The following is a 25,110-nucleotide window of genomic DNA, read 5'->3' as shown; positions in this document are numbered from 1 at the left end:
TGGTCCCTCTTATCTTCCAGGCTTACATACAGTGAGCGTGGTCCCTCTTATCTTCCAGGCTTACATACAGTGAGCGTGGTCCCTCTTATCTTCCAGGCCAATCTTAAGGCCATTTTACCAATCTCCTTAGAACATTACGGAGTTCACAAAGGAAGATAGTTTTTCTATTTTATTTTTAAATTATTTATTGAACTTACTAATTACAAAAATAAATACTGGGAGGGAAAAAAATCCAAAGAAAAAAAAGAGGGAGGGGCGCCTGGGTGGCTCAGTCGTTAGGCCTCTGCCTTGGCTCAGGTTCTAATCCCCGGGTCCTGGGATCGAGCCCCGGATCAGGTTCCCTGCTCTGTGGGGAGCCTACTTCTCCCTCTTCCACTCCCCCTGCTTGTGTTCCCTTTCTCTCTGTCTCTCTCTGTCTCTCTCTCTCTCTGTCTCTCAAATAAGTAAATAAAATCTTAAAAAAAAAAAAAAAAAAAAAAAAAGAACAACGACCCATTCTCTCAGTCAGCTGAAGTGGGAGCAGGTACCAGTACCCTTTCAGCATATGTGAACCCCATTCTCTGTAGGCAGGCAGACCTGTTTCTGAGATGCACGCCCCAAGAGCTGAGTGGGGCCTGCCTGGCCTGGTCTGTCCCCCAGGCCTCTGGAGGAGCCCCTGATATGAGGTGAGAGCTGGGGAGTCACCCCCACTGAGCCTGCTGAGTGTGCCTGGTGTCAGTCTCCCGGCAGAAGGGTCCCAGCCCCGAGACCTGCTCGCATAGGAGTGGAGGCTGAAAGCAAAGGGGATCACTCTGGTTAATCTGAGAAAACCCAGAGATGGTCCCTGCAGGAAACAGGTGCCCCCTCCCCTCCCTCCAGGGCTGTGGGAACAAGGGAAGAACGGGGGCAACCTGAACCGCAGTGGTGTGAGGAGGCCTAGTGGGGAGATTGCTGAGTCTCTGGGCAGGGGTGGGGGGGGGGGTTGGGAGGCCCTGCAGCTGTGGTGGAGCCTGTGGCAGCGGCAGTGGGGGTGGGGACTCAAGGACCATGCTGGGTAGAGCTGGAGTCCCTGCTGAAGGCCTGAAGGCTGGTGCTGACAGTGGGAAGACCTGAGAACGCAGCCTCCTCTGGACACCCCCCCCCCCCGGGAGCCAGCTGGAAAGAGAATTGGGGAGGGCCGTTTGTGGGGTCCTCAGCCAGGTGTCTCAGAGCAGGGAAGGGGAGGGTGGCTTTGGAGTGGAGAGGACCCTAAGTGGCCAGCGCTGTGTGCCGTTTTAAAGAACTGCATCTGGAATCATCCTCGGCTCTGCTCTGATGTTGCTTCTGTTTTTGCTGTGGATTCTGTATCAAGGGCATTTTCCTGTATCAACAGATAGCGCTCCCCCCTGGCTCTCTGTCGTGCCGACTCTGGAGTCGGGTTCCAGCTGGCCTGCTCATGAAGGGCACGACCGACTGGTTTCTGTTATGACTTAGGCAACTTTTTCCTTGTCTGTAAAGTGCACCCAGTTGCGAGGATTAAATAAATTTATGTCAGAGCATTAGCAGCTTGTCCTGGCTGACACAACAATGCTAACGATGGGAAATAATTACTAGTCTGATGGCCTTTTTTTTTTTTTTTTTTTTTTTTTTTTGACAGAGATCACAAGTAGGCAGAGGCAGGCGGAGAGGGAGGGGGAGGCAGGCTCCCTGCTGAGCAGAGAGCCCGATGTGGGGCTCGATCCCAGGACCCTGGGATCATGACCCGAGCTGAAGGGAGAGGCTTAACTCACTGAGCCACCCAGGTGCCCCTAGTCTGATGGCTTTAACCAGCCCCATTCATGAGGTGATATCTGGTGAATTGTTTGCCCCCCCCGCCCCGCTGCCATGAATATTCTTGTAAATGCATCTTTGCCCTCTTGTGTGGGTGCTTCTGTCTGGTGGATTTTTATAGCTGTTTGCACCAAGCTCTCTGCTACTTACGTCTTTCTTACGTTTTGCCAAATTGCCTTCTAGAAATACTGTACCAGTTTTCAGTCTTCCTTCTAACAGAGTACCTGTCCTTGTGCGCCCCCCTGCCCCCCGCCTTTCACCAGCCTGGCTATTGTCGCTTCTTCCTGCTCTTCATCAATTTGCTGGGCCGAAGACCTATACTCTTGTTTTTTACTGGCAACCCTTGGATATTAGTGCTTTTGAAAGCATTTTTCATAGACTCAGGAGCAGCTGTGCTTTGTGTCCAAGCTCTTGGGGCCTGGAGGCCTCGCCGGCTCAGTGACCAAGAGAGGTTTCCTCACAGTGTCTCCCTGGGAGGTGGGGACGGTAGGATAGCGCCCATCTTCCAGCCCTGGTGAGGACTACGAGAGACCCTGTGGAGAAAGGGTGACTCCGTGCTGGGGTTTTGGAGTTGTTAACCTTTCATGAACCTCTGAGTTAACTTTGGCTCCTTGTATGTGGGTTGGTCTGTCGACCCACAGGAAGGGGAACTTGGGACACTTGAATTTGGGGTGTGTGGGGACTCCGGGATGACAGTTGCAGATGTGGAACCGTTCTAAGTGGTGGCGAAGGCCAGCGAGTCTGTGGGTGGTTGAGGTGGATGTGGGCACAGATGCCTGGGGATCAGAGGCCATTTAGGAACTGAGAGTGTCCTATGGGTGTGGGCCCTAACGTCATTTAGTGTAATGCAGGGTTTGGACCAGAGAGGAAGATGGTGACCCAGGCTCCAGTGTGACCTTTGAAGAAGGGGTAGGTGATGGGCCAGGTGGTCTGTGGCTAATATGGCAGGTATATAGGACCTCCTCACCGCAGTCAGAAAGGTCTCTACACATTGTCCGGGTCCCCTCTTATGGCAGAGTCGGCCCCAGGTGAGAAGCACTGTTGTAGAAAGACCCGAGTTTCTGCGCAGCCTCTGCCTCTCATGCCACATGATCTTGGACCAGTGACATCTTTTTCCCTAAGCTTCTGTGCTCCCGTCTGTGAATTATCTGGTGGTTATTAATGCCACTGCTCTGAATGCCCATTTTTGGCATAAGCAGGATTGCTAAAATGTTAATTTTTCCTAAATTAAGAAGTGTTAAGTCATGTAACGTGAATAAAGTGATGAGGGAGATTGGCGAGTATTTCCACTGTGCATTTGCTGATTACATGGTGAGGGCTTGATTCCTCCTGCCTATTGCCCAGTTTTCTTTTGTTTATTTCTCAGTTGGGGTTTTGCATGTCCTCTTCGTGCATGTGGCCTCTCTCCGTTACCCTTGTCTTCTCTGCCAGCAGTCTTCTCCACGTGCCCGGCCCACCTCGCCTGGCAACCTCTGTGACGCCCCACAGAAGGCCAGGCTGATGGGGGGCCTCACCTGTCAAGGTGTGTGCCCCCGGGGAAGGAGACACGACCTAAGGAGCTCTTCTCCTTGTCCCCTTGGAAGCACCTGTCCAAAGATTCTTGGACTGATGATAATGCGTCTTACTGTCTTGCTTAACCAATCGGACGCTCGAGGGCTGTTTTCTCTTTCCAGCTCAGTTAGTCCGCTTAGGCTGCCAGAGCAAAAATACTGCGGGGTGAGGGGCTCAAAAAGCAGAAATTTATTTCTAGAAGTTCACGATCAAGGTGCCAGTGGGATTGTTTCTCGAGGCCTCCCACATACAAGGAACCTAATGTATTTGCCGTGGGTGGGACAGTGCAGTTTCTTTCTGAGAATCCTCCAGCCAGTTGTGTGATTGTGAAACCTGGAAGTGGGCAGAGAGGAAGCCTTTGCAGAGGGAAGAGCTGACCATTGAAAGTGTTCCTTTAAGACACAGTGTACCTGTCCCCTTTTACTGAAGGCAGAGGCGCACCGATCGCTGATGTTACTTACCTGCACCGAGTGCTAGGTCTGTCCTTCTGGTTCCCGAAGACTGAGCCCTGTGGGGTCTGGGGATCCGGTGTGGCCAGGGGGCAGGCCCCTGGGGCACCTGCAGTGTGATGGGAGATGGGATAAGAGCACATGTTTCTGGAGAGGAGCAGACCAGAGGTACATGTTCCTGGGAGGCGAGGCAAAGGTGTTGTCCCTACACCTGTCACCTGGCAGTGGAAAAAGTTACCCTCGGTGGCCGCCCGGACTTCCGCATACTCTTGAGAACTGCTCATGCCCTTGGGTTTTCCAGAATCACTGCACTTGTAACGTCTAGCATATTTGTGGTCTCCTCAGTGAGATGTCTCGCGTTGAAGGAATGAATTGATGCTACCTGGTAAGACTTCATGGTGCTGGAGGAGGCTTTGCCTTCCTGGGACACTTGAAAATTGAAATTCTTCCACAGCCCCAAGTAGCGCTGGGTTACCTCGAGACTCCTGAGCTGGTCGTTCAGCTCCAACACAGTGGACCTAGTTTACTTCTTTGTGGAAGGATTCTTGTTCAGACCCAGGATTGGGAACTTTTTTAGAAACGAGTCCAAATGGGCGTGATTGGTTTTCTTAAATGGAGATGTTGCTTTGGGGGAGGAAACGTAAGAAAATGGGTGGATTTAAAAATGTACGAACACTACAGAAGTTGAGGATTTTTCTTGAAGGAAGACGAAATGGACATCTGTGAATTTCTCTTAAATTTTTGAGTGAGAATTGAAGCTTTTCTGGGGAAGGGAATAGATTTCTGTGCATTTTGTCTGAGTAAGGCTCTTCCCAGTGTTGAATATTGAATAGAACTGTTAGATTTTTTTTTTTTTTAATTGGGAAGAAAGATGGATTTTCTTTTAGGTTTTATATGTTTCCTTAGTTGTTAAAAGATTTTAATTAAAAATTAAATGTAAATGGCTGAATAACATTCTGTGTGAAGGGGCGGCACATTTTCATTCTGGAATTGACAGACCTTACCTGCTCTTCACCCTGCTGGCCTGGGCGATAGTCCTTTGTGTTGATAAATTCTAACTACTGGTTTGAAACCTGTTTCTGGTGCTTTTTAAAGGGTGAGAATTAAAAGCACCAATTATTTGGCCTGACAAAGCGCATTTTAGATCTGAGATAGCTAGATTGCTTTGAGTATTTGCTTAGGAGGAAGAGACTAGAGGACCACTTTTTTTCCCCCCCTCTGAGAGGGACACCTACCTGTATTCCTTCAGGTGACTGGTCCTTCCGTGAGCGGACTGGTTCTGCCTGGTGGCGGGTTCATGGCTGTGGGGGTTGGTGGGCACCACGGCCGGGCACTGTTTTCCATGCTGGGGGTGGGCCTAAGTTCATGGAGGGTGGTGGGCCGGAGTGACGTCCTGGCTACTCCTCACTCCCCTCTCCTGCCTTAGGTAAGTTAGTGGAAATCCCAGAGTCCTCCAGCTGCAGGAAGACTTTTAGCTTTGACTCTTGGGGAATTCTGGCCACACCTCAGCCAGATTTAGATTAGAATCAAAATCCACTTGTAATGAGTGCTGTGAAATGTGTAAACCTGGCGATTCACAGACCTGTACCCTTGGGGATAAAAATACATTATATGTTTATTAAAAATAAATAAATTAAAAAAAAGAATAAACAAGGGAATTAAATGATTTTTAAAAAAAATCCACTTTAAAAAAACCCTTATATGGGGGGTGCCTGGGTGGCTCAGTGGGTTAAGCCTCTGCCTTCGGCCCAGGTCATGATCTCAGGGTCTTGGGATCGAGCCCCACCCCCTCTCTCTGCCTGTTGCTCTGCCTACTTGTGATCTCTCTCTCTCTGTCAAATAAATAAAATAAAAATCTTAAAAAACCATTACGGGCAGGTTTCACAACCTCCTTGGGCGTCATTTTCCACTGCCTAAACTTAACTTTTGGAGTCCTTCCTTGGCGTACATGCTCACCTAAAATGATCATGTAACCGATGCCCCTTCTGCATACAGACGACCGGCCCGGAGTGGGGGCTGCTTCCCGCTTGGGCGAACCCTGCCAGGGAACAGCCTGTTTGCCGACCCCTCTCCCTGTGTCTCTCAGCCGTTCACCTTTTCTCCTCCTGTGTCTTTGTCCTCTGTGGTCTGTCCCAGCTCCATTACTCATACCGTTGGGATGTTCCCTGTGTCATGGTTTGCTTCAGGTCAGGGATGAGTTGTAGTAATTCAGGATTTAAACTTGTGGTGCATAGCAGGTTCTCAGTGATGGTTGCTAAAAAGGAAGAAGGCCCAGAGCCAGTGTGAAAATATGGAACTCCTCGCAGCCCAGTAGTTCACACACAGGACAGCTGTGAAGGGCGAGCCTGGAGGCTGGGACTGCGCGTGGGTGCACGTATGGAGGGGGCGGCCAGGACAGGGCTCACTGGTGGTGTAAGTGGTACCGGACACGTCGGGTCAGGTGTCACTAGTGACTGAACGGACTGGTACAAGAGCGTCAAGAGGAGGCTGTGTGACTGAGCGGAGGGCGGACTGTGCGCAAGCCAGAGCCCTGGACTGGGGTGACCGGGGTGCCTGAGTGTTCCTGGCTGGGCCCAGGGGGAGAATGAGATCACTGATGCCCGCATGGGAGGAGGGTGCACATGCGTAATTGTTCACTCACGTTTGATGAGATCGAGTGATCTGTTCTGTGGGATAGGAGGGTGGGATCAGCGAGGTTCAGTAAACACTGGGTGACACAGAAAGTAGCTGTTGGGTCTTAAAGTGGTTCTGCTTCCTCAGACAGACAATCTGATTTCTTTCTTTGAAAGTATAATAGGTGCTCTTTGGAAGAATAAAGATAAGTGAAACAACAGCTCAGACATGATCGAAAATTATACCCAGGGGCGCCTGGGTGGCTCAGTGGGTTAAGCCTCTGCCTTCGGCTCAGGTCATGGTATCAGGGTCCTGGGATCGAGCCCCGCATGGGGCTCTCTCCTCAGCAGGGAGCCTGCTTCCCCCACTCTCTCTCCGCTTGCCTCTCTGCCTACTTGTGATCTCCGTCAAATAAATAAATAAAATCTTAAAAAAAAAAAAAAAAATACCCAAAGTAGGGAAGCCTCCCGTGCTCTCGCCCCATAAAGAACTTTTGGTAATGTGTGGTGGGTATGTTTTCCCAGAGGGACTCTTGTAAGAGTTACTGGTGGGGGGCCACCTGGGGGGCGCAGTTGGTTGAACACGTGATTCTTGCTTTCTGCTCAGGTGATACCAGGGTGGTGGGATGAGCTCTGTTTCCGACCCCACGCTCAGTGCGGAGTCTGCTTGAGATGCTCTTTCTCCTTCCTCCTGCCCCTCCCCCCATCTCTTAAAAAAAAAAACAAAACAAAACCCAAAACCTTACTGGGGTGCTGCCAGGCATAGGAGCAGAGGAACAGGGAACACAGAATCTGTTAAGCTTTTGTTGTACGACCCCAGTTGCCCTTGCCAGCATTGCTGTCTGAGAGAGAGAGATTGAGATTCAGGGCTGGGCTGTCAGAGGAAGGGGTGTTAGGGTTGGAGATGCAGGTCTGGGAGCCCTCGGCATTTAGAAGCTTCGTTGGCTCTCTGCGTATATTTCCCTCCGAGTTTTCCCTGGGAAGAGGGGACTGAGCTCATCGCCCCTGCAGATGAGTCCAGAGCCACCAGTTGGAAATGGGAGATCTTCAGAGATGTTGCAAAATGCCCGTTTTACTCCGTGGTACTTCCTTGTTTGTTTTAATATGACCTCGTTCCCGTTCCTCGGAGTTTATTGTGCTTCCCAATCACCTGGGAGCCTGTAAACACAGATGGCTGGATTTCAGCCTAGAGATTCGGATTCTCATTGTGGAGGTCTGGGTGGGGCCTGAGCATGTCCACCCAGTTGCCAGCGGGTGGAGGTGCTGGTCGGCAGGGGCCCACACTTTGAGAACCACTGTCACACTCATTGAGACTTCCAGAAAAATCGATGCCCCAAGACAATGTTCCCCGCAGGTCTGGTAGCTTCTCAGTACAACATCCTGCATAGAACCCTGCAGGGAGTGAGCCCCCTGCCCGTCATGCGGAATGCACAGGCTGTACAGCAGGTGCTCGCCTTCTCTGTGAACAGCACTTGGAGGGAGGCTCGTGTCTTCCCCGTGTGCTAGGGCTTCAGGGGACAGGAGGCAAAGTGAGCTCGCCCAGGCTATGGAGGGGGGCTGGGCTTCACTGCCCCCGAGGGTGGGATGGCTTCTGTCAGCAGCTTTCTCATCCTGTGGCTAAATCAGTATCTGTCTTCCTACAGTCTCACATTTGAGAATTAAATAATCACCCTCACGGATGTAACAGGCTCTTCATAGATGGACCTGAAGGAACAGCAGAGGCTTTGCAGAAGGTTCAGAATGTGTCCCCGGGCCCGAAGCTGTAAAGATTTAAATTAGAACTGGGAAGAGGTTGACATTTGTGTCTCCTGAGGTACACGTTGGAAGATTCGAAGGAAAAGCAAGTAAACAACATCAAGCATCAGTGGTCTGAACCAAGTACACAGTGCTTGGTCTCAAAATTAAATATTAACTTCCAATAACAGAAAAAAGCCCAGCGTTGAACTGAGGTTGATAGACTAAAGAATGGAATAAAAATGTGCCATAGAGGGCTCCTGGGTGGCTCAGTGGGTTAAAGCCTCTGCCTTCGGCTCAGGTCATGATCCTGGGGTCCTGGGATCGAGTCCTGCATCCGCATCCAGCTCTCTGCTCAGCAGGGAGCCTGCTTCCCCTTCTCTCTCTGCCTACTTGTGATCTCTCTCTCTCTCTCTCTCTGTCGAATAAATAAATTTAAAAAAATCTTAAAAAACAAGTGCCATAGAAAATCCTTAATAAAAATGGGGACTCCAAGGTGACTCAGTCGGTTAAGTGTCTGCCTTCAGCGTAGGTCATGATCCCGGGGTCCTGGGATGGAGCCCTGAGTTCGGTTCCCTGCTCAGTAGGAAGTCTGCTGCACCCTCTCCCTCTGCTCTTCCTCCCCACTGTTCCCCCCTCCCCAATAAATAAATAAAAATCTTTACTATAAAATAAAAATGGACATGTGACATGGGCCTTAAAAAAGGGCCACTTTCCAAGGGAAGTTCCCTGCAGTGAAAACTGAGCACTGGCAGCCCTTGCTTCGCACAACTGTGTGACACATGAACTTGGGCACCTGCCGAGCAGAACTGCCTCTGTGTTTCCTGGGCCCCATGGAACCTGTGCTGTTCTCGTGGGTAGAACTCTCTCAGAGCCAGCACACCATGGCATGAGAGGGGAGATGCAGGGCTTTGTGCGGTAACCACAGGGTTCAGAATGAGGGGACAGTCACAGCTTCCTCAGCCACCATCTGGAACGGAAGGGTTTTTTTTTGTTTTTTTTCCTAAGATTTTATTTCTATGAGAGCGCAAATGCATGAGCAGGGGGAGGGGCAGAGGGAGAAGCAGACTCCCCACGGAGCAGGGAGCCTGACAGGACACCTGTGACACACATGTCACATGGGGCTCCTGTGGCTCCATCCTAGGACCCTGGGATCAGGACCTGAGCCAAAGGCAGATGCTTAACTGATTGAGCTACCCAGGCACCCCTTGATTTTGATAGTTTTCATTTTTTTTTAAATATTTAATTTATTTATTTGACAGAGAGAGACAAACACACACAGCCAGAGAGGGAACAAAGCAGGGGGAGTGGGAGAGGGAGAAGCAGGCTCCCCGCTGAGCAGGGAGCCAGATGCCAGGCCCAATCCCAGGACCCTGGGATCGTAACCTGAGCCGAAGGCAGACGTTTAACGTGGTTGCCTCAGCTTTGATAGTTTTAGTAAAAAAAATCAAATTGAGTACTGAGGTGAAATTGTTTTGTCTTCTTTTTTTAATGAAACTGAAAAATATAAGCTTTCTGTTTTTAGGAATATTTTTAAAAAATTTATGATTCAGAACATAAGGTAAAATTCCAGTAAGCTAGGAAAAAGAATGTTTCTGTCACTTTCTTAACGAATGACTGACGTTAGGTGTTTGTGATAACACGGCGTCTCCTGATGGGAGACTCAGCTGGAATGTGAAATCTGATATCACACACGAGCACATCGTAAGGCTGTAAATTCTGCCTTATAAGAAGCAGAGATTCTGCCCAAGAAGATCAATAATCTTGCGTATTTGTTTCCTTTTTAAAATTTTAAAAAATACTTATTTGAGAAAGAGAGGGACAAGGGGTGGGGAGGGCGAGAGGGGAGGCAGATGCCCTGCTGAGCTCAGAGCCTGACCAGCCGCCAGCTGGTCCCAGGGACCTGAGAGCACGGCCTGAGCCAAAACCAAGAGTCAGAGGCTTAATCCACTGAGCGACCCAGGAGCCCCCTTGTCTCCTTTTAAATGAAGTCAGTGACTATGAAGGTTTTGTCTTGGGTGTACTGGTATGAGACGGACATGGTGTGTGGCTGGCTTTCAGGCACAGAGGTGACAGAAGGGGGGTGAGGAGTTAGGATGGATTCAGAGGGGCTGCTTCCTGGGCCACAGGCCAAAATGGTTACAAATCCTATTAGCCTTGTCACCCAGCACCTGCTCTCCTGTGGTGATGCCTACAGCTTTCCAAGGCTTGTGGCACTGGGTGCCGTGGCCTCTTGAAGTTTCTAACGGGACAGCTCAATTCCATTTGCAGCTTTTCCCTAGCTGTGGTTTATCTCGCCGTGCTCGGTTGGAGCTGGTGGTAGTGCTGTGTGGGTGTTGCTCAGTTGGGCTTTCTCTAGAGGCCCAAGCTAACCTCAGCTGCCCCTTGCACCAGCGACCCCTCGCCTCTTGCCCTCTTACACGGTGTTATCTCTGAGAACTACTCCAGCCACCTGCCCACGGAAGAAGTTTTGCTGTTCTTTATGAAATGAATTTTAAACGTCTCGAATAGAGCCAACTAGCCAGAGTTAATCCTTTTTGAAATAAGGTGTGGAATAGGAACCGCAACAGAACCAAAAAATGTATTGATTGCATGTGCTCTTATTTCTGTGGGTTATTTCATTCATGATATTTTGAAACTGGTCGCAAGTAAAGAAGCCTTCTTCTTCTTCTTTTTTTTTTTTTTTTTAACATTTTATTTATTTATTTGACAGACAGATCACAAGTAGTCAGAGAGGCAGGCAGAGAGAGAGGGAGAAGCAGGCTCCCTGCTGAGCAGAGAGCTGGATGCGGATGCCTGACTCGATCCCAGGACCCCAGGATCACTACCCAAGCTGAAAGCAGAGGCTTTAACCCACTGAACCACCCAGGCACCCCAAGAAGCCTTCTGATTTATGAATCACCTTTTGTGTTTTACTGTGAGAAAGGTGGGACTGTCATTACTATTTGTTTTAGAAAAATTACGTGTGCGTGCATATATATAGAAAGCATTGTGTGATCTCGCATGAATCCTCTTGGTCTGAGTTTCGGGCTTCTCATGGGCAGGCCTTCTCAGATCACACCCCACGGTTGGGAAGGGGACATCAAGGATCATCTGTTTCCACTTCCCCCACCCCATCCCTGCTACCTGGTGATAGTTGTGGCAGAGGGCAGGTGGCAGGCCTTTGCTCTCGCTCTGGTGCTAGCCGGTCAGCTCTGGGCCTCAGGAGGCCACCTGTTCTGTGTTTGACTAGGCTTAACAATCCAGAATCTTAACAATTCCCTCTGTAAGGCACATCTACGCCCTCAGTCCCTGGTTGGAGGTTTGCCCTCAGCAGCCTCAGAACAGAAAATATCTTGGCTTCTGACACCCCACCCCCACTTCCCACAGAAAGAATCTGATGGTGGTTGTTAAACCAGGTTAAACATTCGTGTGATGTTTGTTTATTAACTATCCTGGATACTTTAAAAAAAAATTTTTTTTTTTTCTTGAGTTGTTAATACATTTAAGCAGTTTTAAATTCAAGCTTTGAGAAGGCTTTCATGCAGTGAGGCGTCTCTGTGTGTCTGTCTCACGCGCCTCGGTCCCCAGCCAACTCATTTCTGTCCTCAGTCCATCAGTAGTACCATTTTCTTGTGTCCTTACAGACTTTTCTTACACACATGCCAGTAGATACATGAGTGTGTCGACGCATACACACATCGCCTTCTTTGTCCTCATGGAGGACGTCACACCCTGCAAAGCCTTCTCTCCCCACTGCCCCCCAGCCTTGTCATGCATGGCTGGGGTTTGTGCAAAGCTGCCCCGTAGAGCACACCCTCGTTCTTACGGTTGCTTCATGTTCTGTGGTACAGATTTTGTCCTCAAACAAAGCAAAACAACCATCTTCCTCCTAATTCCTGCACCCTGGACTCGAACACAAGGCTGGCCCAGGGTGCAGTGGGACGACATTCCTGGCTCTGGACCTTGAGTAATGCAAGTGGTTTACTACTGTCACTGTGTTGAGTCATAATAGAGCTTGAGAGAAAATAAAATCCCCAAGATTTTCTTTTAAAGGAAGTGCTATGCCCAACGTGAGGCCAGCACTCACGATCCTGAGACCAAGAGTCGCATGCTGTGCTCACTGAGCCAGCCAGGCACCCCAAAACTGCGAAGATCCCCCCATTTTTGATGCTCTTCCGTCCTGCCCCCTGCACAGCACCAGGCAGCCAAGCACAACACATCCTTGTAAAACTGCACTCTCAAGGTTGGACCTGTCCCTCATCTGATGTAAGCTTGTTGGTTTCTGATCCAATTTTCTGACATTTTCTCCACTTGTGTGTGTCGGCTGTCAATTGCATTAGCCTGCCATCCATCCTCACCCACATTTTCCAGGCTCACAGTGTTTCTGAGTTAATAATAGAGCCCGAGACCTGACACACCTCTGCAACCCCACCTCCCTGGAGTTGTCTGATGGTTACACTTGGGATGGGCACTGACCACAGGGTACGACTCAGCCCCACACAACTTAATATCAGTTCACCCTCCTGTCGTCTCCACGTCTAGAGGAATATGATCGTGGTTTGGCCAAAGTGTCTGTACACCAGGTATGCAGCGTGGGAGCTGTAAATCTTATCAGAAGAGGAAGTAAGTTTGCAGGTCTTATTCTTGGCGAACCTTACTTGTGTAGATTGTTTTCTTTTTCTCGCTGAGGATGGGCTGTTGAGTAATTCACCCAAGAACTTTGTTTTGGATTGATGTCATTTATTCACCCAGCCGTTTACTCCCCTGGGAACATTTGGGTGCCAAGGTCTTTACTAGAGCGCTAAGCAAGCTCTGTGGCTCCCCCCCTCCCCTGCCTTGACCAAGCTCTGCGCAGACCATGACTCTTGCAGCTCCCAGTGATCTGCCTGGCGGCTGCCTTCTCAAACCTCTGTCTTTGGCACAATAGCTAATTTTGAGATTTTATTTTTTAAAATAACCTCTACACACACTGTGGGGCTTGACCCCACCACCCCCAAGATCAAGGGTTGCATGTTCTACCGAGCCAGCCAGGTGCTCCATGATGGCTAATTTTTAAAAGCAGCAACAGTGAAGGGTGAAAGAAGCCATCTGGGGCACCGTGGGAGGCCCTCACGAGCCGGGGAGCCCTGGGAAGACGTTTTTCAGAGAACGTGTTCCGTTAGCGGAGAGAGAGAGGAACCAAAGAGCAAGTTGGTCATCTGGCAGCAGGGAAAGCTACCCTAGCCCAAGTGTGTCATTTATAGTACGACTCATAGCTGCTTTTCTCTTGAAGTTGGGACATTTGCCCATCTCTTGTGTCTGATTCCTTTGGGATCATGACAGATTCCCTTAGCCACTGTGGGAGGTGACTCCTCGGGATGAGTAGTAGAGCTAGTAGTCCTGGGCATCATCCCAGTCTGGGGCTCTGGGGCCCTGGTTCCCCCAGCTTGCTCCTCCCCCAGCCTCAAGTGAGGATAGAAAGGCTTCAGGCTGGAGCATGAGCGTGGGTAATTACCTCAGGGGATCTTCCTCTCCCTCCAGGAATCAAGAACAGGAATCTCTTGGGGTGGGAGCCCGCCGCGGAATGATCTGGAACTACAGGGCTGCAGATTCTGGGAACACCCACGGTTGCACCTGGTTCGCTGGCCCGCTGAGGACTGTGCCAGGCCCGAGGCTTCAGATGCATGCGGCAGGCCATTTCCTTGCTGTAAAATCAAAAACACTAAATGTGTTTCTTACCAGCTTTGTTCAGGTGTGTCCTTTTCAGGATGCTAGGAGCCCTCGGCACAGGGACACGAGTCACGCTTCTGATCCTGCGTGGGGAGATTCAGACACGGGACCACGGAACTCACTCCGTGGCTTGTGTTCTTGGGGGCCGCCTGAAACCCAGCCTCCCACATCCTTCTGGTCCAACTACACATTCCAGAAACCCAGACTTCACTTTACTGAAGAGGAGAGGTCAGAGTTACGACTGCCATGAAAAATACAGAATTTTAGATTTTGAGCTATGATTTTTGGCTTTCAACAAAGTGCAGTTGTTTATTATGATCATTTTTAGAACTATAAACAGAAGATAATTCTTTTTTTTTTTTTTTAAAGATTTTATTTATTTATTTGACAGAGAGAGATCACAAGTAGATGGAGAGGCAGGCAGAGAGAGAGAGAGAGAGAGAGGGAAGCAGGCTCCCTGCTGAGCAGAGAGCCCGATGCGGGACTCGATCTCAGGACTCTGAGATCATGACCTGAGCCGAAGGCAGCGGCTTAACCCACTGAGCCACCCAGGCGCCCCAACAGAAGATAATTCTTGAGTTAGTGATCTTGGGGGAACTTAAACATGTTTCCTGTCTTGTGATTAGATGTTAGGAACAAAAACGCCATTGATAAATGGATTCTTTGAAGACTTTTTACATGGAGTTCGACCAACTCTTCTGGTAAAAAAAAGAGAATTTTTAATTAGTGAAAGAGAGCGACTCTGTGCTTTGTGCTGGAGCTCCTGCCAGCTCATTCATTTCCCGGCGCTGTTCAGTGGCATCCTCCTTTCCCGTCTGCGAGATCGCTGAATAACGGGGGATTCTTGGCGTTCGAGAACTGAACATTTCTCATTGAGATCCACTCTGAAACTGTCCACACATGGAAGTCTTCACATTCTTGCTGAGGTGTACGTCTGAGTCCTTTTAGCGGGGAGGCCAGTGGGCCTGTGAGCACCGCCCAGTACATGGCGAATCCCGGACCCCACCCCGCCTGCTCCCCCATCTCCTCTAATTTAGGGACTGGTTTTCCAGGGGAAATGGTGGCAGAGTGGTGAGATCCATAAGGAACCCTGAACACCATGGCTCAACTCTATTCAGAAGTTAGAAACAAAAGAAACAGATGTACAGCTAACGCTTGGAAGGCATCTTAGTTGTGGGAGGAGAATTCATTGCGAGCAGGGGGGAGTCGGCCTGAGGCTTGGCAGAAGCTTCCAGGTCCTGCTCCACCGACAGCCTGGCCTCTGTGCGGCAGGTGGGTGTGGCTTCGTCCCTTGTCACGCATCTCCTCGCTGCGGGCCCTGGGTCCTCTGGCCTCCCTCCAAGCGGGCTTTGGTGGTGGGCTGTCCCCCCTTCACCCTCCTCTGGTCTCCCTGCCTTTTTCCTACACACCCTTTCCCTCTGAGTATTATCCATGATGTCTTCTCTTCGAGGGACCAAGGACAGGGTCCTGTTGGGATTTTACCCCTCTTTTCGCCTCCCACATGCCTTTCGCTGTGACCACTGTGCAGGACAGAGCAGCCTGGTTACGATGAGCCTGGCCTCATCAGCTAGGCTCCCCAGTCTCCGTCGCCTGCTTGATTAGGCCACGGTCCCTGCTGTCCCGCTATTGTGTGATGATATAGAAGTCAAGATGCAGGGACAGTACTGTACTGTGTCACACTGACTTCACACGGCTTCCCAGCTGTGAACTGGCATGCCGGCCTCCCGTGTTCCCGAGGGAGTCTTGCCCTTCGAACGAGGGATCACAGGAGCTCCCGCTTCATTTCCAGAGAGCTGGATTCCACAGCTGGATTGCGTTACCGTCGGCTAAGAGGGGTCCCTTCCTCCCTCTCTCCCTTCCTTCTTTCTGCTTTTCCACCTTTCACAGGATGTTGTTCAAACCCTGCTTCGTTCTTGCCTTGAGTTGCAGTGCCCCTCAGAGCAGCCCCAGCCGGCGGAACTTCCCGTGAGCGTGGACGTGTCCCATACTCTGGGTCTGCCTGTCGGTCACGGTAGCCAGCCCCTAGGCATATGGGCCTGTGGGGAACCTGAAATGTGGCTCATGTTACTAAGGAACTAACTTTTTTTTTTTTTTTAAGATTTTATTTATTTATTTGACAGGGAGAGAGATCACAAGTAGGCAGAGAGGCAGGCAGAGGGGGGGGGGAGCAGGCTCCCTGCTGAGCAGAGAGCCCGACGTGGGGCTCGATCCCAGGACCCTGAGATCATGACCTGAGCCGAAGACAGAGGCTTAACCCACTGAGCCACCCAGGCGCCCCAGAACTGACTTTTAATTTTAATTGATTCACTTCAATTTAAATAGCCCTACGTAGCTGGCGGTTACCATATTGGACAGTGCAGCCATGGAGCTGAGAAAGTAAGACTCATATACAGGGAAGAAAGGCTACAGTGGCTTACATGATCAGTCTGAAGCGGGGCTCAGAGGAAGGGGCAGGGTCCCCTGCTCTCAGTGTCCGTGTCCGACTCTGTACCCAGCTCTGGTTTCCGAGTGCTGACTGCCGCCTGGACATCTCTGCCTGCACGCTGGCAAGGGAACCTCAGATCAAGACATCCACATTTTCCTATTTCCCTTCGCCTCAGACTCATTTTCCTTCCTTTATTTCCTGCCATCAGGTAGCCGCAGCCCCTGTTACACCCAGACTGGGAGCTTGCAGGGGTGCCTTCTTCGCCTTGCAAAACCAGCCTGTCACCCGGCTATGCTGTGTGTCTCCTCCACCCCTACCCCGGAAGAGCTTTGGACCCAGTCCCATGTCCTCCATTCCCCAGAGCCACACCGTACTCTCCACCAGAGCAGTGGAGTGGACCATGTAATTTGTGTCCTGTCGTCTCCTCTCTGGACTGTCTCTGCTCCTGTCATCCAGTGAGCTTGTCCCTTGTCTGCTGGACGTGTCTGCCCTGTAGCACACAGAGGATGATGTCTGGCCTGGGCAGCTCCCCTGTCTCTCTGCACGTTGATTTGCTCTCCATTTCGAGGTGCCCTCATGCTGCTTTTGTCCTCCCTTTTCAAAAGATTATTCTTCCCTTTTTTTCCATCTTTAGGGCCTGGCTCCCATGTCTGCTCCTCTGAGGCTTGCCCCAACTTTCTGGTCAATTTCCTTCTCCCCGCCCCTTACACATACATCATTTCTTCATCCTCTGAGTTCCTATAGAAGATACCATTTGTTGCTGTGATTAAGTTTATTGTGTCTTCTTGTAATTGTGTGTATGTTGTTCTCCTGGGACATAGAAAGTGAAGTCCCATAGGCTTGAATTCTGTCTTACTGACTCCTTCTGGCACTGTTCTCAGAGTAAGCACCTTGGGTTTCCTGATGACATGGACGGGAGCAGACCATAGTGGAAAGGTGGGTGCTGTGTGGGCCTATGCCGTGAGGAAGGGAATTGGGTCCCTGCGAAGAACGTAGGTAGTAGGGATAAAGCTGGTTGTTGTGAGCCTTCACTGCTGGGCTGAGGGGTTTTAATTAGACCCATTTATCCATGAGGAAGACCCACTGTTGTAAGGGAGAAAGGACATTCTAGAAAGGTTAGACTAATGAGGTGGCAGGTGAATTAGGATAGAGAGAAGCTGCCACACTTCAGTAGCACCTACTCAGGGTAGGGACATAATAGATGCACAAGAGCTTTCGGAAGAAGGAGCGATGATGAGGTGACGGTGGTTGGTGTTGGATAACCACACGTGTCCTGCGGGGTTACTGGCATAGAGCGGACCAGGGTCTGCCCTGAGACAAAGCTCCCTGCCAGGATGATGTCAGTGAGGAGCGCAGTCATCGGAAAGTTTGCCTGGGTCTGGAGAACCCAATTCGAGATAGTTCATTCATGTGGCCGTTAGCGGGAGACTTCTGTCGTCACACTGGGATTCCTCATCGGGCTTCTTGAGTGTCCTCACAACATGGCAGCAGCCGGCTTTCCCCAGTGAGTGATCTGAGGAGGGAGCTATGGTGCCTTTAATGACCTAATCTTCAACTTTTTCCATATTCTGTTTATTAGAAAGAAGTCACTATGCCCAGCGTCCAATTAAGCCCTGCCTCTTGAAGAGCAGAATTTTAGGAAGTTGTGGACATATCTTAAAACCGCAGCACATAGGGACCCCTGGGTGGGTCAGTCGGTTAGGCGTCTGATTTGATTTCAGCTCTGAAGCCCCTTGTCAGGCCCTATGCTCAGTGAGGAGTCTCCTGGAAGTCTCTCTCCTTCTCCTTCTCCCAGTCTTGTGCTCGCTCAAAAAACAAAACAAAAAAAAAAACCAAAAACACAGAGAATGATTTCTGAAAGTTAGTCACCTTGAGCATTAAAATCCAGATTCTGCTCTGGAGGGCCATCCTTTTAGCTCTCCCCATTTGCTCTATTGGGCATAATAACGGCCCTCATCTAGCAGAGGTTGAGAAATGGAGGTTGTGGACAGTCCTGGGATTCTGCATTTTTCTCTGGAACTATTATCCCTGGGACTTGGGTTGTTGAGAATTTCCGTGTTGGGCTGACTGGGAGAGCCTGCGAGTTGGGGCTGTTTGCTGTCATGAGGGTTATCTGAGCTCGGCTGGACATGAGGTTCAGTATTGGGCTCCTTGGCTGTGACCCCCTGTGTCTTTGTCCTCAGCCCACGTATCTTGGGTTTCTTTTCCCTCCTATCTTACAGGTCTTACAAGTGTATGTGTGTCTGACCTCCGCGGTTGATGGTGAGCCCCTCCTGGGCACAGAAGAAGAAGTCTTGCTTAATTTTGTGTTCTTTCTAGCACAGCGCATTGTACATAAATGTCACTCAATACGTTGTTTTGAATGAGCAGTGAGAAGGTCAGAGTGGAGAACTGGGACAGAGTAAGAAGGTGGGAGAGGTAGCAGCAGTGTGAGACCGGGAACCCATCAAGGGAGTGAAGAGGGGAAAAGGTTTAGAGAGCAGGAATTGGGGTAGGAATACAGAGCAGGAAAAGGCAGAGCTGAATAGGGCAGGAATAAGGGATGTGGTTGGGGACGGCCGGGGCTGTAGAAAATTTAGAGAGATGGTTGGAACAGGATCTTGGCCCATAGCCGGAGCAAGAGCAGGTGGGAGCGGGAAGAGTTGTGGTATTACTGTGTAGTAGGCACAGTGTGGGCACTTTTCTGTATGTTGGCTGATTTAATTTTTAAAGCAGCTGAAGTTAGTGGACATACATAGAACTTGGATGTATATTTCAGGGTGTAGAGCTACTGATCATCCCTTTGAACCAGTAGGTGTTCACTGTGAGCCTGCAGGTGTCGTGGGTAATAGTGAGAATGATAAATACGCTGTAGAATATGGAAGATAAATGCGTAAATTAATTTAGAGACGAAGGATTAAGACGTGCTGGTCCCTGATGTAGGTCTTCCTTGTCTGCAAGGATGGCTGGGGTCCCTGGAGAGTCCCGTGGAGAAGGAACAGTGTTTCCTAACCCAGGTATCACCTTTGTGGCAGGGGTGCGGCGGGGTGGTGACATCAGCTGCCATTGGGAGGGTAAGGGCTAGATTACCAGAAGTTGCCTTCTTGGGGCATGTGGGTGGCACAGTTGGTTAAGCGTCCGACTCTTGGTTTGGGGACCTGGGATTGATCCCTGCATCAGGCTCTGTGCTTAGTGTAGAGTCTGCCAGGACTCTCTCTCCCTCTCCCTCTGCTCCAAACCACCCTCCCCCCGCCAGCTGTGTGGGTTCACTCTCTCTCTCCCTCACTCAAATAAATAAATAAAAATCTTACAAAAAAGTGACCCTCTCAAGGTGGATTCCTAGGAGAAAATATAAGTTCTAGTATCTTTCTTTGAGTTGGAAGTTGAGGTTTATTTTATGATAGGAGTAATTTTGATAGATGATGTATTTTCATAGGCTTTGTTGGGGGGGGGGGCGGACATGGGAATTTGGTAACCCCCTATCCATAGTTGATACGAGCAGGCTTCTGAGCTGGAAGTAGCGGTCTTACAAACGAGACTTTGGAATCCCCCCTTTTAAAGCTGGGACTTGGTGCTGTGCCCTCAGCGGTGGCTTACGTACCTTACCTCGTTTTAGGCCTTCAGGAAGAGTTAGAAAATGAAGTGGAAAAGAAAAACACACGTCAAGTGATAGAATCATCCGTGTTGTGCAATGACCGTGCGAAAGCAGATGAGTAGTAGCCGGGAGAGACCCTGAGGGTCATGAGCAGACCCGCAGTTTTCGGCCTCCCCGCTTCTCTGCCTGTGCTTCCCCTGCCCCGCACAGTCTGACTCCGGAGAATATTTTCGTTGTCGTGAGCCTCCTTCGTTAAATACTGAATTCTGCTGGAGCCGTCACCAGGGCCCGCAGTGTCATGCATAGACTTTATGAAAGTAATAAAATGCCCCAGAAAGTCTAGTTGCTGGGCTTGTGGCCCATTGCAGCTAATAAAAGTAGTCACCCACCTGATCATGTGTTTCTTTACAGGGTGATGATGGCTGCTTATCTGTATACACACTGAGTGTTGATAGGAAACCCAGATAAGGTTTTGTTGTATGTCTGAAACCCATGTGTCAAAGCAATTTTTAAAGAGTAAAATTCTCTTTCCTGCTCCCCTGCCCCATAACTTCGGAGGGAGGTGAAATTTCCTGTCACAGCTGCTTGTAAATAGTAAGTGCTCAATAAAGGCTCTTTCCTCCTTTCACCTCCCAGCTCTTGCCGGGGTGTTACAGAAGAGTGGCCTTTTCACATCGCCCGGATGGACAGCTCTGTACCTTTGTGAGTTAGCTAAAATATAATCTGTAGGTTTTTATTACGACAAAGGTTAATCACTTTAGAAATACAGAAGTCTAGATTCCTAAGCTCGTGATTTTAAGTTTTTCTTCTTTTCCTTATGTATTTTTCTGGAGTTTCTCCAAAAATTTAATTTCCAAAGAAGAATATTTAATGTTTCAAAAAGAAAAAATGTAGATGATCAGAAAGTTACCCATTATCCAGAGGTAGTTGCTGCTGCTGTATCCTTTCGACATTTTTTTCTGTGCTTATACATAATGGATCTTTATTAAAAATTGAGATCATATTGTATATCAGTAAAGGCCAACTCCTATAGTGACCTTCAATTTTCAGTGGGAAGAAACAGTACAAATCTATTTCCAGCTCGCTGTCCTAGCAAGGTGGGTAGGTGATGGTAGAGGGGGAAGGTGAAGTGGAGGGAGTCTCTCCTGCTATGCTCCTTTTTCAGAGTTTTCCCCTTCCTGGCCTTCAGGATTTTCTCTCTTGAGCTGGGAGAAGAGAGTGGAGGGAGGATGATCAGAGGGGGAAGGTCTTATGGGCCAGGTCAGGAAGATACATACGTCATTTCTATGCTCCTTCCACTGGCCAGAAGTTAGTCACATGACCACCTAAACTGCAAGGAATGCTGGGGAATGTAGTCCAAGTAGAACAGCTGTCAACTGCCTTGCTTATCTCTAACTCACTTGTATAAACCATTTCTGAAACTTTTTTTTTTTAATCAAGTTTTTTATTTCAAACATGGTCATCTCTCCATCTCAATCCTATGTGAAGCCCCCACCATATCTTGCCAGATCTCTTTCTAATTGGTGTGTTTCTGTTCTTGTTCCCCATAGTCTGGTCTCACACAGCAACCAAGGTGGTCTTCTAAAAACTCACGTCAGGTGTTACCGGTCCCCTGCTGAGAACTTGCCAGAGATGGTTGCTGTAATGCCCACTTTCTAAGGAGGATAACCTGCTGGGCTCTGGCCCCACCATACCTCTCTGTCCTCGCCTCTCCTTGTAAGGCCAGACCTGCCTTGGAACTTGCTGTCGCCTTTGTATGAAAATCCCCACCCCCAGCATCACCCTCTATATACTTTGGTTTCAGCTCAGGTGTCTCCTCTCCAAAGAGGCCTTTCTCGACCACCAGTCTCTCCTCCCTCTCCCACCTGCTTAGTTGCTTTTATTGACCCGTCATTAAAGCACTTACCACCAATGGAAATTCCTGTTCACAATATGTATTTATATTCTGTCTGTCTTCTAGATTGTATTCCTTGAGGCAGGAACTCCATCTTGTTCATATCTGTATCCCTAGATAGTGTGTCTGGCACATGGTCGGTACTTAGTAAACACTTGTGGGATGAATGAAGGTCATTAGAGAATCTCACACAATTTTTTTAAGAGATTTTATTTATTTGAGAGAGAATGTGTGCCACGAGCACGAGCAGGGTGACAGGCAGAGCAGAGAGGGAAACAGACTCCCTACTAGGCAGGGAGTCCGGCACAGGGGGCCCATCACAGAGCTCCATCCCAGGACCCTGGGATCAAGGCCCAAGTTGAAGGCAGACAATTAACCTACAGAGCCTCCCAGGTGGCCCAGAATCTCAGACATTTGTAATGACAGTGTTGTAGCTCGTTGCACAGAATTTTGCTGTGAACGTTTAACTATCTACATTTGAGGGACTTGTGCATTTTTTTTCCTCCCGATTAAGAAATGCTTTGGTGACTGTCCTTTCAGCTATTCTTTGGTTTGCTTTGTGCACATATCTGTGCTTATTTTCTTAGGTTTGATTCCTAAATGAGAATTTATTTAGTGGAAAGCTATGTGTACAAAATTTTAAAGTCTCTGTAATATATTACCCTTTGCCCTCCAGACCCTCAGTTTGTGTCCCCCGTGTAGTTGAGAGCCCTGGTATACATACAGCTTGCTTTCAGGAGCGCAGAAGCTCGGCGGGGCAGGGTGGGGGTGGGGCATTTTGTCTGTCTGTACTGCTGTACCCTAGATCTTAGAACAGGTGCTCATGCTTACCAGATGAATAAATCAGCTTCCATAAAAAAAGTCTACTTGTTCCTTCAGTGAAGTTTATTTTTACTCATTTATTCATATAAATGTTCCCTGACTTCAAAATGTGTGCTTTTTGAAAAGTTCTGCCCAGTGTAAGAACCAAGAACATTCCCCCAGTGTTAATACAAACCTCGGGGAAGCGCTGTGAGCTGGGCTTATCTTAGCGCTCAGAACCGATACCCGAGGTACTTGAGCCCCCTCTCAAGTTGGTGGCAAGTCCAGGACCACTGTCTGGGATTTTTGAGACTCCCAAGGGCTAGGAGATAAAGAGACCGTGTCTTACAGAATTCTTATCTTTTGTTCTGTGACTGCGTGTGGATTTCCATCCCAGATAGCCCCTTATTCATTCCCCCCAACGCGGTGACCAGTGCCGGCCTGAGGTGGAAAGACAGCCACCCTGCCCCAGCTGGGCATGGAAGGTCACTGTCTGGACGGCCAGATCCACCATCTCCTTCCGCCAGCGCCCAGGACTGGCCCGGAGACTTCGCAGTTCCTTTAACATCGTCCACCTTCCGCGGGTACTGGCCGAGTTGTCCCCTCTCTGCACAGGGGTGTTTGGGGGAGACTTGCTGGTTGGAAGTCTTTGTCATGGAGTGGGAGAGGCCCAGAGAGCTGGGATGCAGGGAGGCAGGGAGACAGAAAAGTACGCTCCTCTCCAGCTGTTTCCTGTCCTCATTTCTTCTGAATGGTTCCTGGAACATTCCCTCTCAGGTCAAGTCTTAACCCCTTTGTCTGGCAGACGAGGATCTTGTGTTCACCCGTGATCCGCAGTTTGTACACATCAGTGGGCCTTAGACTCTTCCCAGTGCTAGAAACTCTACAAGGTGGTGCCAGATTTTTACCCACGTGTAAAAAGAAATTGCATCCACTGCGGCATTCCTTGAGTTGAGTAGGTCATCAGAGAGGTCTAATGGGAAAAATAATAAGGTCTAATGATGGGCAGTGGGGTGCAGTGTGCTGGGAGGGTCAGAAGAACCGTAGCCCGGGTAGTAGCTGTGCTAACCGGGAATCCTTGATGACCGGCGGTGGAGGTGAGTGGAAGGGAGAGAGAACAGGGCTTCGGTGCCTGCTTAAAAGAACCAAGGGAAGGTCGCTTAGCCCAGAAGCCTTGGGAAGCCCTTGGAGACACTGCTAGGCTGTAGCAAAGCCATGTTTTAGTGATCCCTCCCTTGTCTTAAGCCTTTCATGAAGCCCGCCAAGGGCATGCAATCCTAGCTGGAGTGCAGACCTCCTTTGGAAAGGGATCCTAAGCACACACGAGTTGGGAAACCTATTTGCGTCTCTGCTGTGTGTGCGTGTGGGCAACTTTGTGACAGGGGTAGGTGGTCGGAGGGAGAGAGGGAGGGAGGGATGGATGGAAGAATCCTGGAAAGTAACCATCTCCAGCACGGTTCCGGTTGCTCAGCATGTGCACAGCTCACTGACCAGGTCTCCGTGGCCGCCTGTCTCCATGTTCAATTTCACCCTGCCTCTTTCAGCATAGCCTGTGTAATCGTTTGGATCTTTTTTCCTTCAGCCGGGTCCTGACCGAATACATGGATAGATGGCTTTCACAGTCCTCCTCTCTTGTCCCTCAGAGCTCCTGTCCCCAAGGGCTGCACCCTGGCCCTTTCCCCTCCTCACCCTTCCTGGGTTTGTTCTGCGCCCATGGTTGTAACCACCAGCCACCGCTCTGCACTGATCACTTCCCTATCTGACCCGTACCAGATGTCCCTCCCATGTATCTAGTCTTTTTTTTTTTTTCTCTTCCTCCCCCACCTGGTGGTTTCATAGATGCTATAGATTCAACTTAACTCTTGTCTTTTCAGTTCATGTTAACACTTAGTGACCCAAAACTGAAACTTGAGAGCAAGCCACCTCCTCTAGCCTGGATGTCTTAGCCCTTAGCTCTCATCACTCTAATCCATGTCTTTCAGTGTCAGGCCATCAAGGGATCCTGCCCTGTGCGTCTGCCCACCCCTCATAGGAGACCGTGAGCCTGTTCATATATTTTAGACCTCACTCAAAGTCCAATTGGAGTAGGAGCTGTTTAGAGAATGTTGGGAATGAATGAATGAATGAATGAATGAGTGATTTCTGAGAGGATTTGAGATGATTTCCACTTAAGATCTTAAGATGAAGCTCTTTATTTTTTTTTCCTTCTCACTGCAACTGAGGAATTATTTTTGCTTGTTTAGGACCAACATGATGGAACTGTCATTTTGAGGAAATCTGTATACCACTTGAAATTTTTTTCTGTCTCAGACAGTGTGCACAAATGTACAAATTTCCGTGGAGGAATTACTAAAGTGAAAAATCAAGGAACTATTTATTAAATAACTTCTTCATTAAAGTTAAAAGATCTGCGTGGTTTCAATTGTATGCTTGTGTTCTTGCTGGAGAATGGAGAAATCTTTCACTGGGCCAGATCATTGATCTGCATGATGTAGTTTGAATTAAATTTGTGCTTAATTAACCTGGGTACTCTAAATTAAAAAAAAAAAAGAGATTTAATTAATTATTTGAATGAGGGCGAGAGCATGGGA

General features: G+C 49.3%; 1 protein-coding gene across 1 annotated transcript in view; it reads left to right on the top strand.

The window, feature by feature from the left end:
• The window catches only part of LOC111154313 (neural precursor cell expressed, developmentally down-regulated 4-like, E3 ubiquitin protein ligase), a 336,163-nt gene that overhangs the window by 83,673 nt on the left and 227,380 nt on the right, over positions 1-25,110 (top strand). The window lies entirely within an intron of this gene.

Source organism: Enhydra lutris, unplaced genomic scaffold, assembly GCF_002288905.1.
Source record: "Enhydra lutris kenyoni isolate GAN:26980312 unplaced genomic scaffold, ASM228890v2 scaffoldscaffold36, whole genome shotgun sequence".
NCBI lineage: Eukaryota > Metazoa > Chordata > Mammalia > Carnivora > Mustelidae > Enhydra > Enhydra lutris.
The sequence above is the reverse complement of the archived record's forward strand: the minus strand, read 5'-3'. Positions and strand labels throughout refer to the sequence as shown.